Genomic DNA, 18978 nt, shown 5'->3' on the forward strand with positions numbered 1-18978 from the left:
CTGCGAAGATCCCACGTGCCACGGAGCAACTGAGCCCGTGTGCCGCAACTAAGGAGCCTGCCTGCCACAACTAAGACCCAGTGCAACCACATAAATAAATAAATATTTTTTTTTTTAAAAGAGCAGAAATGTGGGAATTCCCTGGCGGTCCAGTGGTTAGGACTCTGCGCTTCCACTGCTGGGGGCCTGGGTTTGATCCCTGGTTGGGGAACTAAGATCCTGCAAGTCATGTGGCGCGGCCTAAAAAAAAAAAAAAAGAGGAGAAATTTATTCCCTTCTGTTTCTAGAGGCTGGAAGTCTGAAATCAGGGTGTCAGCTGGGCTGGTTCCTTCTGAAGCCACCAGGGAGAATCTTTTCCATGTCTTTCCCGGCTTCTAGTGGCTCCAGAAATCCTTGTCATTCCTTGGCTTGTAGACACATCACTCCAATCTCTGCCTCTGTGGTTATGTGGCCTCTCCCTGTGTGTCTGTGTCCAAACGTCCCTCTTCTTACAAGGACACCAGCCATTGCATCAGGGCCGCCCTAAACCAGTGCGATCTCATCTTAACTTGATCACGACTGCAAAGACCCAATTTCCAAGTAAGGTTGCATCCCAGGTCCCAGGGCTCAGGACTTCAATGTACCTTTTGGGGACCACAATTCATTACAGTGGCTAAATCTGGGTGCACATCTGTATGCGTTTCCTGGGGTGGCCGTAACAAAGTACCACAAACTGGGTGGCTCAAATCAGCTATTTATCCTCTGAGGGTCCTTCCTGCCTCTTCCAGCTTCTGGGGGCTCCAGGTATCCTTGGTTTGTGGACATATCCCTCCAGTCTCTGCCTCCGTTTTCATGTGGCTGTTTTCTCTATGTGTTCCTCTTCTTATAAGGATGCAAGGCATTGGATGTAGGGCCACCCTAGTTCAGCATGACCTCATCTTAACTAATTACATCAGCAAACACCCTATTTCCAAGAAGGGACACATTCTGAGGTTCCAGGTGGATGTGAATTTGGGCGGATGCTATCCAACCCTCTACCTTGCCCAGGCCTTGGCCCCCAGGAGTGGGGTGAAGGAGGTCCTCGTGGGGGCTCCCTGGGGACAGGTAGGACATTATATGCCCCATGCTCAGGTGACTAAGCCTTCCTGGTTTGGTGGGATTTTCGGGATTTTAGCAATGAAAGGTTCGGGTCCCAGGAAACCCGGGTATATTGGGGTGCTTGGTCACCCTACACTGTGTCTCAACAATGGGGGGTGGTGGATGCCAGAGAAACCACACAATGGCAGAAGGCCACCATCTGGGTCACATCTCACACAAGTCATGTACCTTGGTCTCCATCCGCTGAGCAGTCCTAGAGGAGGATCTGATTGGCTCATGCTGGGCCAATCAGAGATGGCTGGGAAGTCACATGGTACAGACCTGGTTGCTGGGGGCTGTTCTCAGAGGATGGGGAGGCCCCTGGGGTGAACAGTTCGCCCCAGGGAGCTTCTGCATCCTCAAGGCCTTGATTTCTTCATGGCTGCCCCTCACTGCCCTGTATGTGTCTTCTGGCCTCAGTTTTCCCTCCATAGCTCACAATGACCAAAGAGAGAAATTTGATTTGTCCCAATCACTGGTGAGCTTATGGTGCCAGGCCTCGCCTGCAGCCACTGGGATTGAGGGGGGTGGTGGTGCTGGGCCCACCCTCTACCCACTGGTGGAAGGCAGCAGCACTGGAGGTTTGAAGCTGGGAGACACTGGGCACGTCACTTGGCCTCTGTAATCCTCAGTTTCCACAGCTCGAAAATGGAAATGTACGTGTCCAAGTACCTGCCCCACTGGGGCAGAGGCCTGGCTGCAGGGAGGGCTAATTCCATTCAGTTCAACAAAAGCTAACCGGGGCACCCGCTTGTGTCTGTGGGCTGGTGCTGGACACCAGGACGCAGCCCTGATTCTGTCCTGGGGTCTCTCCATGCACCTGCCTCTTACAAGGGTAAAGGAACAGAAGGGGGTGCTTCCTGTTTGTCTCTTCCCCGAAATCTACAGCTGTTTGGGATTTATTGGGAGGCTGGGGATGTTGTTTGACTTTCCCTGGTGGATGGGTAGGGGTGGCAGGAGGGGGCAATGTGGAGACTAGCTCATCCTCTTTGCAATGTTCTTATTATTTTATTGAGAGCCGCAAATGGGCTGTTTCCTACCCCCGATTCCCCAAATGGTGTCCCCATGATCAAAGCCAAAAGGAAGCAGGAACATGTGGAGCACCTTTGAAGTGGGTTAAAAAAGAGGGAGCATGAAAGGCTGTTTGCTTTTTCAAAGATCCCAAGTGATTAGAGAGAAATATGTCCATTTGAGGCAGAAGGTCCTATGCTGGCAGTTCTTTATTCACTAATTCATGGATTCTCATGATGTACCCGAGGGGGCTATCGTTAGTTACAACTTACAAACGAAGATGCAGAGGACCAGAGGGGGTTAGTGACCTATTCATAGTCACAGAGCCTTTGGCTGGCACAACCCCAGTCCCGTGGCCTTTCTGCGTTCTTTCCTTTGCACAAGCCCCCCTGCCTTTTACAGGGGCAAGGCTGGAGCTCAGGTTTAAGGCTCAAATACATCTGGAGGAGAGGCCACCATGCCTCCTGCTCCCCTGGGAGTTGAGCACCTGAGGGCAGATTTTTTTTGAACGTCAAGAGTAGGTGCCTACTGTATACAGGCACAGCAGTGAGCAAAACAGATTCAGTCCCTGTTCTTGCACGGCTGGTGGAAGCCTTTGATTTGAAACAAACAAAGGTAAGGTTCAGGTTGGAGACACTGAGGATGCAGTGAGAAAGGACAACAGGGGAACGTGGCTTGGGCTTCCCGGAGGCGGTGACATTGTAAGTGGGGCTGAAGGAGGAGGACTGGGGCAGGACAAGCCTTAAACCGTTGTCATTCCGCCGCCCCCCTCCAGTTTAATTCTCCTCCCCCGTTTTTCGCTGCTGAGACCATGGAAATCTTCTTCCCGTCTGCCACATCTAGCTCTTAGCCTTTAGGGCCTGGACCTTGGTCACTCTGCCCCAAGCCACCTTGTAACACCATCTGAAACCGTCGTGTCCATTTATTCACCGTCCTGTCCATCCCCCGGCTCAGGACTTAGGACTCGCTGGGAATCCATGCCAAGAGCCTAGCTCACCATTCTATTTTCAGAGCCGCTGGCAGGCACTTAATAAAGACGAGAATGAGTGAGTCTCCTCCAACGGTAAAAATGCCCCGCCGGAGGAGGCCCTGTCCCGGGGGGAGCAGGGCCTCACTGCGGGGCCCTTGCCAGTCGCCCCTCCCCAAGCTTCCTCTCGGTCCGGGGTGGACTGACAGTGCGTGAGCCAGCACTCTGCAGACGACACTTGTTGAGCGCCAGCTGCGTGCCAGGGCCCGTGCTCGGCCGGAAGGCCCAGCTGGACCAGTGCCTTGGGTGACCCCCCTCCTTGGCTCCTCGCTTACGTCACTGTTTCTTAGGACGCGGAGAAAGCGCCGCCAAACCGCTCGCCCGTCGACCTAAACTCCTCGCCCCTCCCGGCCCCACCCAGCCGACTCCCGCCCCCCGCTCCGGAAGTCGGCCTGCCCCGCGCTGACCACGCCCCGCGGCACCGCCCGGCCGTGACGTCAAGTGGCGAGACCTTGACGTCACAGAAGCGCGGTGGGGCGGTGTCCGGGCGACCGGCCACGCGTCGCCATGGCAACGGCAAGGCGGGCCAGGGCCGGCGGCGGGAGCCCCGCCTCCCGGAAGGGTGGATGGGGCCCGGTTCCTTCCCCGCGCCCGTGCGCGCCCTCGCGGCCGCGCGCCTCCAGTGGTCCCGCGGGCTGAGGCCCGGCCGCGCTGGAGCAGCCGCAAAGCGCGGCGGTCGTCGCGCGGCGCCACCCGCTGCCGCAAAGCGGCGGGCGCGCCGCCGGGCCCCGCCCCGCGCGGTGACGTCACGCGCGCGCCCCAAGGCCGCCGGCCGCTGCGCAGTGGGCGCCGGGCCCTCCCCCGCGACGCTGGCGGCGTAAACGCGGGCCGCGAGCGACGCTGCGAGACCGGGGCGAGCCGGGCGCCCGCGCGGCGGGGACAGCCCGCGCCCAACATGCGGAGGCCGGCGGCGGCAGCGGCGCGGGAGCGGGGGCCCGAGCGGGCGCCGGAGCCGGAGCCGGAGCGCGAACGGGGTCCGGAACGGGGGCCCGCGCCGCGCTGCTGAGGGAGCCCGGGCCGCCCAGCCCGGCCGCCCGGCCGCGGGGCCACGGCCACGGCCACGGCGGAGGCCGTCAGGTAACGACGCGGACGCCCTTGTCGGCGGCCGCGGCCACGCGCCCCGGCCCTGCGGCCCCACCCCCGCGGACCCCCGGACCCCGCCGCCCTTATATCCCGAGGACCCCCCAGATCCGTCACCCCGCAGCCCCTACACCCAGACTTCGGACCCCCGCAGACCACTGCACGCAGTGTCCCGCACCCCGCGGACCCCACAGTCCGGACCCTTTCCTGTGGACCCCTGCACTCCCGACTCTGCTGCCCCACTGACTCCTGCACTGCGACCCCACTGCCCCTCCAGCTCACTGACCCCCACACACTAGACCCCAACCGCTCAGCACTTCTCCCCTGCACCCCTGATCTTGCCGCCGCCAGCGACCCCCGAACTCAGGCCCTGTCACCTCTCACCCCCACTAATCCCCATACTGCAGACCTCATTGTCCCTCCCGATTCCTCACTCCAGACCCTACTGTTCCCTCACTCCAGACCTCAGTGTCCCCCACTGTCCCTCAGCCCCACCCCACCGCCCCCCTTCACCACCCCCCAGCGCTCAAGCCCACGGTCCGCTCCCCGCGTCCTCCCACCCCTCCAGCTCTCTCTACTGGGCCCATCGCTCCTCCCCACGCTGGCGCATACACTCGCCCCTCTGTGGCCCTGCAGGTTTTAGCGGGGAGCTGGGAGCAGGGAAGGGGAGCAGCAATAAGGGTCTGGTCTGGGGGACCTGTTGTGGGCTGCTCAGGAACTCCCGGCTCTCGCCTGGCTGCGCCTCCCCCTTCCGCCCTCGCCACCGGCTTTGTTTTCCGGAAACACTTCAGATCAGGGAGGGGGGTGCGATGTCTGCGTGCCCAGCAGCCACACTCATCCCCTCCCTGCCCTGTGCTTCCCCTGTTTCCTCTGCCCCAGTTTTCTCAGGGGAAGTGTTCACGATCGGGCTGGGGGCCTGAGAGAAAGCCGTGCTGTGACGTCCGAGGCGTCGTCCTGAGCAGGCTTTGGGCAGCTGGGGTAGTCCCTTGGCCTCCGGATGGCATTGTTTGCAGGAAACGGCCTGGAGAGCTCTGTGCACGTAGGTGGAGCCTAGCATTCTCTCCCCAACCCCTTCCACAGGGGGACCCTGGGCCCGGCCAGCATCTGGGACTCCAGGGTTGTTCACACATCCATCCCGAGGGGCTTCTGGGGGCCCCCGTCCCTGCCCCAGGGGACACAGACAGGCTCAGTGGGCGTTTCCGGGCCCCCACGGGCTCCTGTGGCTCAGGGATGTGAGAGATCAGTGGGAGAGCACAAAGGCTCTGATTTGGGGGCAAGACTGGGGGCTGGGGGATGGCTCTGATTGGAAGGGGGTGGAGGCTGCCCTTGAGGAGAACAGGCTGAGCTGGGCCGCCGGTTTGAAAGGGGGAAGTTTGTGGTCCTCGCCAGGAGTTTGTTTTTATCTGCTGCGTCTCCACCAAGTTGTGGCTCTGCAGGCACGTGGCCAGGTGGGTTGGGGGGTTGACTGTAGCGCCCCCAGGAGCGCACACAGGCCTGGACAGGCCCGCCTCACTGTCTCCAGGGCCCCAGGTGTTCAGTTCCCCCGCTGCGGTGGTGTCTGTGGCCCTGCCTCTGAGAAGTGGAATGGGAGGGCCACTTGGGGGTGGTGGGTGTGGGCCGGGGGTCCAGCTGGTGGGGGGCAGCTCCCAGGCTAGGGGGCCAGTTGTGTCTGCTGCGTTTGGCCGTGGAGGGAGGGAGGTTGGGAAGGAGCTGGCTGGACCCCCCACCCTAGGGGTGGGCCAAACCCCGGGGTCTGCAGCGGTCGTCCAGCCCGGCTCTGGTTTTTCCGTGTGTAGTTGCCAGTCGGGTCTTCTGGTCTGATTTCGAGTTCCTCTAATTTTTCTGAAGCGGGCTGGGGACAGGCATCTTATTCCCTGGCTCAGAGCTGTGACAGCAGAGCCCTGTGTACACAGACTTCTCTGAAGTGCTGCTGCTGGTTCCATCTTAACCTCCTCCTTTCAACTACATAGTAATTACCTCTGGATTGCAAGAGGAAGTAGGTGAGTGTTTTTTTTTTTTTTTTTTTTTTTTTTTTACACTGAAAGCTTTCTATCTGTTCATCCCAGCTCTGGGGAAGCCAGCCAGCCAAGAGGCGTTCCGGACAGCTGCAGGGCCAACCTGTGTCCTTGGGGGTTTACTGGTGGGTCTGAGCGAGCACTCAGGGTGGGCCCAGTCCCCGCAAGGTTGTACCTGGGGAAGTAGCACGTCCCCTGGACGTCTTGGGGCACCAGGAACGCCTCATCCCAGTGCTGCCCCGGACACCTCAGAGCAGCAGGGTTTCTCCTCACGGTTGTTGTGGGTTTGGGTTGCTGCCCCCCCGCACCCCAGAGGCCTTACTGGGAGGCCTTACCAGGCTGCAGGCTGGGGAGGGAGCTGGCAGCGGGGTGTCATGGCCAGGGGCGTTGGGTGGGTCAGCGTGGGTGGTGCGTGCGGCTTGGGGTCGTGGTCAGTGTCTGGGGTCCAGCTGCGGCTGTCAGGCCCAGTGGGGGCCTTGCTGTCATGATCTAGGCAGGGGGGTGTGCTCGGGAGAGCTCTGGCCGTCGGGTTGGGAATCTTTCTGCCGTGGAGGAAGGGTCCACCGGGCCCGAGGCCTGGTAGGTGTGGAAGGCCCTACCTCGGGCAGCTCCTTGTCTGCCCTTCCCCGTTCGGGAGCTTTGGGGGGCCTGTGCTGGGCGACGGCACAAGTGCCCGTCCTACAGATGAGGAGGTGAGTCCTGAGTGACCTCCAGTAGGAAGACCTGTGCTCCTTGGGGAACCTCTGTGCCCGCTGGTTGCAGCCTGAGCAGGAGGCTGGTGGCGGGAGGACCGGCTCCCTGGGCTCCCCTGGCCCACAGGGGCTGCGAGCACCTGTCTCCTCTCCTGGCCTCAGCCCCTCCCTCCTGCCCCATCTTCCACACGAGCTTCTGGCCCAGGCCAAGCCCATGCCTGCCTTTGTAGTGCGGGGCTCCACGCAGAGGGCCGGTGGGACTCTCCGGGAGAGTGGCTGGTGGCAGCACTTCCTTCTCCAAACCCCATGCGTCCCCTGGTACCTGGCACGGTCCACGGATGTGGGCCCGCCCTGCTGTCACGCAGCCCTTCCTGTGAGTCCCTTTCAGTGAGCGGCAGAAGCCAGGTTGCTCGGGACAGACCGCGGTGCTTAAATTCCAGAGGGCGAACCCCTCCCCTCACTGCGGAGACCCAGCCTGCAGAGCCCGTGCAGAGTGCGTGCGGGGTGCCAGGAGGTCCCAGCAAGCGCAGGTGTCGCGGTGCCTGAGCACCCCTGGTGCGGGACTGCTCTTCCCTGGTGCTCCCGCCAGCAGCCCGCCCTTTGGAGAACAGAGAACTGCCCGCCGTCCTCCCGCTGCTCGGAGCCTCTCCTGCCGGTGGCGGGCAGGGGCACCCAGGTGCTAGATCTGGTCCCAGGTCATCCTGGGTCATGGTAGGATCGCTATTTAAAGGTAGAAATAGATATACGGTATATGTCACAACTTTACGTTGGTCCGTGATGCACCTCAGTCTTAAAAAGTTGTTCTTGGGGACTTCCCTGGTGGCGCAGTGGTTAAGAATCCACCTGCCAATGCAGGGGACACGGGTTCGAGCCCTGCTCCGGGAAGATCCCACATGCCGCGGAGCAACTAAGCACGTGCGCCACAACTACTGAGCCCGCACTCTAGAGCCCGCGAGCCACAACTACTGAAGCCCGCAAGCCTAGAGCCCGTGCTTCGCAACAAAGAGAAGCCACCGCAACGAGAAGCCCGCGCACCGCAGCGAAGACCTAATACAGCCAAAAGTGGAACTTCCGCCCTCCTGAATGAGGGGACAGCCCCGCCTGGTGTTGGGGGCCAGGCCGCTCCCCCGCCAGCCCCCTGCAGGACGTAGGGTTGCAGGGCAGCGTCGTTCATTGTGGGGCCCCGGTGAGCGTTTGCAGTGCTCCCTCACGGCCACGCCTGTCATGGGGGGCTCTGCTCGCTGTGGTTCCAGGGCTTGGCTGGTGGGCACGTGCAGAGCTCTGCTGGGCGCCCAGTGGGTGACCCAGCCGGGACAGCGGGGCAGCTGGCTGGGGAGTAGGCTGAGATTAAGAATCCCAGGCAGAGAATTCCGGAAAGACCAGGGGCTTTCATGGGGGGACGGTGGGGTGGCGAGGGCTGAGGTTGGGGGAGGTGCCTGGGGACACGTACAGGCTCCCTTCCTCGTTGCTTCTAGAACAGGCCTTAGGTGTCATTTCAGGGGGCCATGCTGGGAGACTGGTGTCTTTACAGAAACTTGACCGTGCTGTGTGCCAGGCCGCACCGTCTCGGGGATCACCCACACGGACGGGCTGGCCTTGAAGCCAGCCGCTCACGTAGCTTAACCCGAGAGGGCCGGGGTGGGGGGGACCCAGGTCAGTGCTGATAGCTCCCAGGACCCCTCGTGGCACCCTGTGTGCCTGTCGCCCCACCAGCGCCTGCCTCCACCTTTGCTCTCACGCCTGCACGGGGGCAGTTTGGGGAGCTCCCGCCCTGGCCTGGGCCTTCCCTCGGCCTCCTGGCTCTCAGTCATGAGCTGTTTGTTTCCTGAAGCTGCAGCCGTGGGTCTAGCGGGAACCTGTGTGAGGGACTTTTTCTAGACCCAGGTCTCTCCCCTCGGCACTGTGGGCGTCGGGGCCGGGTCGTTCTCTAGGGCAGCCCCATCGTGACAGCCGCAAACATCCCAGGCGCTGCCCGGTGTTAGGGCGGCAGGATCAGCCCGGCGAGCGCCCCAGCTGGGTATTTCCTGCACCCCGCAGCCTGCGGCGAGCTGCAGCTGAGGGCCCGGTGGGTGCCTGTTTCAGGTGCTCCCTGAGTGCGTCTCTGGGCCTCCACAGGCCCACCTTTGCCCCCAGGAGCTGGAAGTCTGTGGAAGCAGGTGGGGAGGGGACCGGCAGAGGGGAGGCCCAGAGGGATGCGGCTCATGTGGACCGGACGTGGTGGCTGGCCAAGGTCCCCCCATGGGGCAGTGTCTGCCCCCTCACCTCGGGCCGCCCTGCTGCTCGTCCGAGGGTGACCCTCATGCTCCCTCCTGGTTTCGCCCCTGGCCTCCAGGCTGCTGCCCGGGGAGTTGGGGCTTCCTCTGTGGCCAGATGAAGGGGGCAGAGCCGATCAGGAGACCGTCTCCCCTGGACGCTCCACGGCCTTCCCTCCAAAGCTGAGGCTCCAGCACGGCCAGTCCCCACACGCCCCTGCGTAGTGCCGCTCGCCCAGGCAGGCTGCAAGGCGCGCCTGGCACCTCTCACACCCCAGCCTAGGCTTCCCCGTCTGAAATGGTCACGACAGTACCCAGCTTGCGGGCGGTGCGGAGTATTTTGGAGGCCCAGGTATCTATCAGGGTCCCCAGCCCCGGTCCACAACACAGACAGGATGTAAGCCGTGTGGATGGTGGACAGTGTGCCGGTACCTGGTTGAAAAGTAGAAAGCAACAGGTGACGCTCCGTTTATGTCATTTAATTTCGTTTTCTGAGGTATGATCATTGAAACGTTAATTGGTATGAGAAGTTGCTGTTGAGGCGGTTTATGTCCTTTCTATTTGGGTATATATTTCATACTCGTGGCTCATCACCATTTGGAAGCTAAGTTTTCATAGGAAACGCTTGATTTTAACAAATATACGGACTTGAGTAGAAAACATCAGTGCCTTTGGGAATGTGAGTCCTGCCAGAGGCTGTCTGCGCTGCTGTCAGGCATGGGCACATGGAGCTGATAAAAGTGCAGGGCGCCCAGTGAAATTTTAGTTTCAGACAAACCACCGAAAATTGCTTAGTATAAATCGGTCTCAAATAGCACGTTGGACATACTTGTAGTAGAAGTTATTAGTTGCTTATCTAAATTTCCGTGTCGGCTGGGTTCCCTGTGTTTTTATCTACGTCTGGCCACCCCGGGCTGGTGGCAAGCCTACCATCTGGGGCTCAGGGCTGTGTTGGCCTCAATGGGTTGGGGCCAGTGGCCGGCCTGCGGGGTGTGGAGGGGAACCTTTGCGATGAGGTGGTGGTGCTCCCAGGTGGCTGCAGGCCCCGCCCCGGCCTCCGCATCTGGGGGTGGGCTGGGCATCTGGTGACTCTGATGCAGCCTCTGGGCAGTGGAGGCTGCTCCAGCTCGCGGCCGATCTGGGGGACCAAAGTCGGGGTGCTGCTTGCTCGCTGAGCGGGGCCAGAGGCCAGCGGGGCGGTTCTGGGGTGAGAAGGGAGCTCCCGAGTGTGCCCAGGTGAGCGTGAGCCCGTCCTGGGCCATCGTGGGAACACCTCTGTGCCCCTGGGGCCTTATCCAGGGCTGCTGGGAAGGACCGAGGCCATGAGTCAGCCCTTCCTCCTCTCCCCACCTTCTTGCCGGTGTCTGCGTCTCTTACTTCCTGTGGGCACGAACCCCTCGATTCCTCTGAAGGATTTATTGCGTGTCTGTCACAGAAGCTGCTTCAACTGGCGGGAGTGGGAGGCGTGGCTCTGGCAGCTGCATGTGCGTCGGACTTTGATCTGCGCTGGACAAGCCCTGTTCTCTGGGCTGCCTGCCAAGCCCCACGCCCTGTGCCCCTCCAGACAGCTTTGTGGAGATGCCACACACGCCCCTGGTTTTAGCTGAGGTACGACTCCCAGACCATGAAGTTCGCTGGCGAGTACACCTCGGTGGTTTTAGTGTATTCACAAGTTGTGCAGCCGTCACTAGAATCATTTCCAGAACATTCCATCACCCCCAAAAGAGCCATGTCCCCATGAGCAGTCACTCCCCAGCCCGTGACAACCACTCACCACTCTCTGTGTCTGTGGATTGGCCTGTTCTGGGCGTTTCCCATCAGTGGAATCACACCCTGTGTGTCCTTCTGTGTCTGGCTTCTCTCACTGAGCATCGTGTTCTCAGGGTCCATCCACGTGGTAGCGAGTGTCGGGGCTTCACCCGTTTTCGTGGCTGAGTCATGTTCCCGTGTGTGGAGGGACTACATTATTTATTCACTCCTCAGTTGATGGACGTCTGGGTCGTGTGTACCTCTTGGCCATCATGAGTCATGCTGCTGTGGATGTGCGGACACAGGTCTGCGTGGACGTGTTCTCAGTTGCCCCAGGTGGACACGGAGTAGGTCGAGTGGTGACTGCATGTTTAACTTTTGAGGACCTGCTGCTTGTTTTCCATGGCGGCTGCACCACCTTCTGCCCCACCTGCCATGGTTGAGGGTCCCATTTGTCCACGTCCCCGCCAACTTCCTCTCCAGGTTCTGTGTCCTGGCCTCTCCCAGCATCTCTCCTGTCCTGGGTTGGGGTCTGTCCTTTGTGGTGGTGTCTTTGTCTCCTCAGAGCCTGGGAACCCTGGCTGGCTTTTGGAAGACCGTTCTCCCACTGCCTTGCACTTTCCAGAATGCCAGCCCTTTGGAGCATGTGGGCGCTGGGGCTGGTCCTTCCCTTTGACATCACAGACAACGGGCTGGCCCGTGGACTTCGGTCCTGGTGCCTTTGCCTGCTCTCCTCTGAGCAGGCGCGTCCGGTGCCTGGAGTGACCGGCAGGCCCCACAGGGCCAGGTGGCCCCCCCAGTTGTGATACCACAAAACCACTGTCCTCTCGTTGGTGTTTTCAGTAGCAAAAACCACACGCACGTTGAGGAGAATGGACGTTATGACGAAGCGTGGAAATGTCTTGAGAACTCGCTCAGAATCTAGGAGGTGGGCACCAGCCACGCGTCGGTGAAGTCCTTCCAGACCGCTGAACAACACGGGCGTGTTTGTAAGCGGGTCCAGCCACACGCTGTGGACGGCCCCCCTCGGGATTGGCTGCAGGTTTCCTCCGTGTCGGGGAGAGAGACTGTCTCAGGCTGCGCCAAGGGAAACGAAGCCCTCCTCCCCGGGAGGTAGTGCTCGTGTCCCCGAGGCCCGGCCCTCCCGCTGCTGCAGCCTGTGGGCCTCAGGCGAGCTCCCGGTGCACCAGGTCTGGGTGGGGGGTTGGGAGGGAGGACCGCGGAGGCTCCAGCCTGGATGCAGCAGCCTGGATGCAGGAGCCCGGCCCATTGGGCAGGCACTGGGCCTCCTTCCCAGAGGCAGCTGCCTCGTGCTGCCCCCGGCCCTGAGGGGAGGGGCGGGTCTTTGTCCCAGACGCCTCACCCGGTGGGGGGCTGGCCGGGTGGGCCGGTGGGTGTGGTTTTCTTGCGAGTTTGCAGGTGCTCTGGGCGCCCCTTAATGTCCTCCCTCGTGTGTCTCTCCGGCCCCTGCGTCTGCGTGTCCCCCCACCCCCCGCAACCCGCCTTCCGTGCCCAGCCGGGGCTCCGCATGAGGCGCCGTGCTGAGAACCCTCTTCCCCACCCTTTTCCCCCCTGCTCACAGAGGAGCCCCTGGGCTGCAGTGTGGCTTCCTTGCTGTGGGAGCGCGGAGGCCGCTTCTGCAGGCCCTCACGTGCCTCTCCCAGCACGAGAGCCCAGGTTTCCATCATTTCCATCGGTGCACGTGTCCCCGCCCCACGTTCTGGCCCGCAGAGGCCTTCGCGTTTCCTCCCTGCTCTGCCCCTTGTGCTCTCGGACCCCTTTCAGCGAGTAGCCGCCATGTTCCCCCCCTGGGACCTGCTGTGTCCCTGGGGAGCGCGTTGGGTGGACGGGCTGCTGTCGATGGCGGTGAGCGCCGTGGTGCTCTTCGAGGGGCTGGGTGGCCCGGAGTGGGTGCTGGGCGGGTACTGGGGGAGCTGCTAGAGGAGGTGGAGGTTGTTTTTTAAATAGACTTTATTTTTTAAAATTATTTATTTATTTATTTTTGGCTGTGTTGGGCCTTAGTTGTGGCACGTGGGATCTTTCGTTGCGGTGCGGGCTTCTCTCTAGTTGTGGCGCATGGGCTCCAGAGCGTGTGGGCTCAGTAGTTGTGGTGGGCAGGCTTAGTTGCCCCGCGGCATGTGGGATCTTAGTTCCCCGACCAGGGATTGAACCCGCGTCCCCTGCATCGGAAGGCAGACTCTTACCCACTGGACCGCCAGGGACGTCCCTAAAGAGACTTTGTTTTAGAACAGTTTTAGATTTACAGAGAGCCTGTGAATCAGTTCAGAGGGTCCCCGTGTGCCCACGACCAGCCCCTCGGCGCCGCCTGTGTCCCAGCTGATGGGCCTGTGTTCATACGTTGTCCTCAGCCAGAGTCCACGCTGCCCCACGTCCTCTCTGCCCCAGGCCCCCGGGCTGTGCCGGTGTCGCCTGCTCTCCTGGGGTGGGGGGCATGGCCGTCTCCCTGTCTCTGTCTCTTCTCCTCACAGGGCACCCGTCACAGCTTCAGGCCCACCCTCATTTGCAAATAAGGTCACAGTCCCAGACTCCAGGGGTGGGACATGTCTTTGGGGGACACAGCTCAGCCCCCTCCTGGAACCGATGCGGGGCTGCAGTGCAGGCACAACTGATCTGAGCACCCAGGACGAGGGGTCATGCAGGGCCCGTCGTGTGGGCTGGGGTGCTGCTGCCCCCTCCACGGGCGGCTAGCTCACCGCAAAGGTGTGGACAAGGCCTTGGCAGAGGGGCTGCAGGGAGAGGCCAGCCTTCGCGGTGATGGAAGGTTCCAGATCTGCTCGTCCAGGACAGTGTGCGGCAGCCCTGGCAGTGCTGAGCTCCTGGCACGTGCCTGGTGCCACCGAGCGCGCTTCTGTGTGTTTGCCTTCTGTTAGTGGGTGGCCTGTGTGCTGGGGCAGGACGGTCAGTTATGCCCGTGTGGCCGGCCCGGCCCTGTCTCTGCGCCTCCAGTTGTCTTGTGTTCCACCTGGCATCATGTGGGGTTTGGACGCCCGCCGTCCCCGTGATCGGACGCCTTCTCTGTCCCTCCCCGACCCCCTCCTGTCCTCCTTTTAGCTCTCTGTTGGGAGAGTTTTAAACGTGCCCAGACGTAGGGAGAACAGTCCAGTGAGCCTGTGGCCCGGGCCCACCCGTTCCCAGCATTGTGAGCGACGCAGCACCTCAGCTCGTCCCAGGTGCTGTGTCCAGGGGTCACTGCCGAGCGCTCCTCCGGTAGGTTCTCGAGTCGCCCCTGCGCAGAAGCGCCTGGTGACTTCTGGGCTGAGGCTGCGGGGTCTGTCGTGAGAATGTTTCAAGTCTGTGGAGAGGTTTGGAGGAAAGCGCTCTCAGTTCCCCAGTGCTCCTGGGCTCGTCTGTGACTTGGCTGCCCCTGTGCATCCCTGCCCACACCTGCTCTCCGTGACCCCGAGCCTGCGGCTGCCCCTGAGCGCGAGGTCTGGCCCCTCCACACCTTCCTCCGTGGGGCGCGGGGTCTGGGCAGCAGCGCTGCGCCTCCTCTCGGGGCCGCGGGCTGGCTTGTGCCGCACACGGACTTGTCCTCGTGGTCGCTACGAAGGTGACGCCGGGCCGCGGCCTCAGCGTGCTCCAGCTGCCGGTGGCGGTTACCTGCAGCCTCCGCCAGGTGGGGTGCCCCTTCCTCTCCCGTGTACTCAGGATTGTGTTCCATTGTCTGTATGGGTCAGTGTGTTGTGACCCATTTCTGCCTAATTCATTTAGGTGTCGACCTCGTCCCGGGGGCTGGTCACTGTTTTAGGGCCACTTCCTAACTCTGTGCTGTAACTCCACGTTGCGGTGACCTCAAGCTTCTAGGCTGCGGCCCCAGGGCCGGCACGTCTCTAGGGTTCGGGTCCCTCTTGGGGAGCGGTGCATAGGCACCAAGACCTGACGCTCTGGGTGACCCTGGGGAGGAGGCCCTCCCTACACGTGTCACCAAGGCCCCGTGGGACGGAAACGGGCTTAGCCTGATGGAGGGACACGCGTGTCCGGAGATGCCTCAAGGGGGCCGCAGCCGCGATCCCACCAGAGTCCCGGCGTTTTCCAGGCGGCACCCACCAGGGCCTGCCGTGTGCGGTGGAGCCGGGCAGCCTCCGAGAGGCCGCCCCCAGGAGGGAAGCTGCCCACCTCCGCCCCAGACTGGGCCTGCTTCTGGGCCAGGGCTGTGCCCGTGATGTCGGCCAGGGACTGTGACATCACTGGGTGGAGGCGCTCAGAGAAGGGGGTTCCCGGGGCCTCCGCGAGGGGGACCTGGCCCGGGCCCTGATGAGATGGAGGACCCCCCAAGGAACATGACAGGTAACTCACCTGAGCTGGAAGGCAGGCCAGGGGCCGCCTGGGGACTGGCCTGGGGCGGCGAGGGGGGTGGGTCGGGGCTCAGCGGGGCCTGTGGAATTTAAGTTGGCCATGAGGGTCTGAGCAGAGCCCACACCCCTGTAGGGCTTTCCCTGTGTGGGAGGAGAGTCCAGGTGCCCCTGGGAGGACCTGAGGGCCATGTTGGTTGGGTCGAGACTGGCTTTGTTTTAGGGTCGGGTCAAGGACTGGGTACCCCCCACCCCCACACCCATGATGAGTTTTAGCTTCGGCGCTTGCATCAGGGCTGGCGTCACACACACCTGCCTCCTGGTCCCCCAGGTGTGCGGGGGGGCACCTGCAGACTCCCAGGCTCCTGGCAACGTTTGGCTCTGGTTTTAGCCCTGTGTCCACTCTGTTACCCCTGCTCCCCCCAGGTCAGCGGGGGACTCGCTCTTGCCGTCCCCCCTGAGGTCAGGAGGGCACCCAGGATAACCGTCGTGTGGATGGTGGGGCGACCTCTCCGTGCATGCTGGGGGTGGCTGCTCTCGTTCGTGGGGTGAGCGGGGCTGGCGTCCTGTCCCTGGGAGGCTCAGGGTCTAGGACTCCTCAGCCGCGTCCCCGCGGTGGCCACACGCCTGCTCAGCTGCTGTGGGCCCGGCCGGGTGAGCTGCGGTGGGGCCTCTGGCATCGCGTGTGGGCTGGGGGCCAGGGTGGGGAGTACACACACCAGGGTCTCTGGTTTTGCCCCTGGCTGCCCGCCGGGAGCCCCGTGGACGTCGGGGCGTGGGGGCCAACACGGTGCGTCTACCGCCGCAGCCCCTGTCAACGCGGGCTGTGCCCAGGCTTGCGGCTCACACAGAGCCCCTTCCCTGCTGTGCCCAGTCACGCCCATCTCTGCACGGCGCCTCCTGGATCCTTGGCCCGCCGGCTGCCGCAGGTGTGCTCGCGAACGTGCCTCTCCGCGCTGGCTGGAGGGCCCCCTGGTGGACCGTGTGAGCGGGAGAGCAGGCCTGCCGCTGGGGGTGTGGCTGGGAGCCCACTGCTGCCTGAGCCCTGGGCGCGGAGTAAGCGCTCACCCAACACCAGCCATCCCAGGAGGCGGCAGAGAGGGGTCTGGCAGAGGAGAAGGGTCTGCCGAGGGGAGTGTCGCCGGACCCTGAGTCTTGCATCCTGCAGGGGCTGGGAGTGAGGGCCTGGGAGTGAGCACCTGGGGGTAGGGGCGCTTCCAAACAAGCCCGAGGGGGCGTGTCTCGTGGCTTTGTGGCCGTCAGAGTTTCCGTAGGCTCGGAAGGGTTTGCACCTGGGAACGTGAGGGCAGGCGGAGGTGAAGGCCGTGCCTCTGTGGATCTCGGGCTGGGGCCGAGAACAAGTCCTACATGGCCTGAAAGAAGGGGTCGCAGCCCGGAAAGGAGGCCTGCTAGCGAGCCAGGTGCCAGCGGCTGGGCCGGGGGGCTCCCAGGCAGGTGGGCTTGGAGTACAGAGGGGTGGGGCCCTGGGAGGGGTTGCTTGTGTGTGCTGTGGGGCTGGGCGGTGTCGGGGCCCCCTTCCCCATAAAAGCTGCTTGCACAAAGCGGGACCCAGACCTGAATCCTTGCCCACGGGGGTGCGTGGGTCACGGTGGCGGGACGCGGGACTGCGAGGCGCCCGCCCGTCCACCCACCCCGCACTGGCGCGGCGCGCCCAGTCGTCCTGGCCTCGTCTGCGTGGAGACCACCCTCAGAGGCTCCCGAAGAACCTCCGCGCTCGTCCCCTCCCGCTTGTGTGTGCGTCCCCCTGAGCTCACAGCCCCATGGTGGCCTGCTGCTGGTGTCCGCCTGCCCCGCACCCTGGCTGCTTCTGCCGCTTGCAGGCGGGAGTGCCTGGCGGGAGTGCCCGGGGCGTCCTCGGGGAGTGGAGCCGAGGAGCTGGGAGAACGCAGGGGTCACCTTTTAATCTTTGAAATTCCCGTGGGTTTTACATCCGCCTCTGGTGTGCCTGCGTGTGTGTGCACAGGCCCGTGTTTTTTTTTTTTTTAATTTATTTTTGGCTGCATTGGGCTTTTTCTAGCTGCGGCGAACGGGGGCTACTCTTCATTGTGGTGTGCAGGCTTCTCACTGCGGTGGCTTCTCTTGTTGCGGAGCACGGGCTCTAGGCGCACAGGCTTCAGTAGTTGCGGTGCGTGGGCTCAGTAGTTGTGGCTCGCGGGCTCTAGAGCTCAGGCTCAGTAGCTGTGCGCACGGGCTTAGTTGCTCCACGGCACGTGGGATCTTCCCGGACCAGGGCTCGAACCCATTTCCCCTGCATTGGCAGGAGGATTCTTAACCACTGTGCCACCAGGGAAGTCCCCAGGCGTGTGTTTTTAATTTCTTTCTGACAGGAAAGAAAATCCAGCTGGAAACCACCCTTAAGTGTCCATCAGCAGGGTGGCCTGTAGATTTTGGTGTTCCCTCTCTATGGAATCCGGGAGGATTTCAGAGGAATGAGGGTAGCGTGTCCAGGCGTGTGGTCCGGGAACAAGGTGCCCAGGGAGTACAGGGTACGGGCTCGCTGCGTGTGTACAGGTCTCGAAACAGCAGACGTAGGGGGCCAGGTACGAGGGGCTGTGGCTTCAGTTTTCTGCAGGAATCCCACGCTGGCTGGTTCCCATCTCAGGGAGTGTTTGCCCCCTGCCTGGTCCTGCTCCATCTGGCCTCTCGGCAGCTCCAGAAGTGAGTCGTGTGCACAGTCTCCTGTGTGGTCAGGCGTCCGGCCGCTCCGAGCCTGGCTCCACCTGGTCCCTGTGTGCACCTCCCCCGCTGCTAGGTGCCTTTTCCACAGGCACCCGTGAGATGAGTGCGTGTCCGGCGCTGGCACGGGCGCTGGGGGCGACGTGTGCCTGGAGGTGAAGCGGGACCCCCACGTCCCTGGCAGCTGTCCCAAAGCCAGGCGGCAGCAATGCCGGGGGATGCGGAGGGCGTGGGCGGGCGCGGGAGGGGGGCAGCTCCTCCGGCAATTAAAATAGAGCTTCCACCTGACCCAGCAGTTGCAGCCTACGTCCGAGCCGGGAGACAGCACTCGCCTCCTGGGGGCTGCACACAAACGCCCCGGCCGCACAGTTCACTGCAGCCCGAAGGCGGGCACAGCCTAGGTGTCCTCCCGTGGTTGAGTGTGCCCTCCACACATAGCAGCATCCCTCCGCCACGAGAAGGACAGAAGCCCTGACACTCGTGGACGGACCCTGAGAACACGATGCTCAGTGAGAGAAGCCAGACAGAGAAGGACCTACGGTGTGTGATTCCACTGATGGGAAACGTCCAGAACGGGTAGATCCACAGACACAGAGAGTGGGTTCCTGGTTGTCTGGGGCTGGGGAGAGGGGGAGGAGGTGACTGCTGATGGGGACGGGGCTTCTTGTTGGGGTGATGGAATGTGCTGGAATTTGAGGTGATTGTAGCACAACTCTGCAAGCATAAGCCGTGGTTCAGTAAGAACCGTTGAACTGTCCACTTTATTTATTTTGGCCGTGCCGCGCGGCATGTGGGATCTAGTTCCCTGACCAGGGATCTAACCTAGAGCCCCTGCATTGGGAGCGTGGAGTCTTAGCCACTGGACCAGCGGGGAGGTCCCACTATTTCCTTTGTTGTTAATGTAGTTGTTTCCTTGTAAGTTTGTAACAGCTGTTCCCAGTCGACTCCCAAATTCCTGATGGTGAACAGCTGTCCCCCCGCCCGCCCCCCACAAGGAACTAACCGCTTACAGGTGGGGAGCGGCCT

At 62.2% G+C, this 18978-nt stretch overlaps 1 protein-coding gene across 3 annotated transcripts in view; it reads left to right on the forward strand.

Moving 5' to 3' along the window:
* Window positions 1–3963: 3963 nt before the first annotated feature.
* CSNK1G2 (casein kinase 1 gamma 2) overlaps window positions 3964–18978 on the forward strand; it is a 28414-nt gene continuing 13399 nt past the window's right edge. For 2 of the 3 annotated variants that reach the window (XM_036847210.1, XM_036847212.1), the window contains exon 1: window positions 3967–4231. The gene's annotated coding sequence lies outside the window, so the exon portion shown is untranslated. Of the gene's footprint in view, window positions 4232–18978 lie in introns of all 3 variants that reach the window. The other variant, XM_036847209.1, reaches the window with a different exon arrangement.

Source organism: Balaenoptera musculus, chromosome 3, assembly GCF_009873245.2.
Source record: "Balaenoptera musculus isolate JJ_BM4_2016_0621 chromosome 3, mBalMus1.pri.v3, whole genome shotgun sequence".
Lineage (NCBI taxonomy): Eukaryota > Metazoa > Chordata > Mammalia > Artiodactyla > Balaenopteridae > Balaenoptera > Balaenoptera musculus.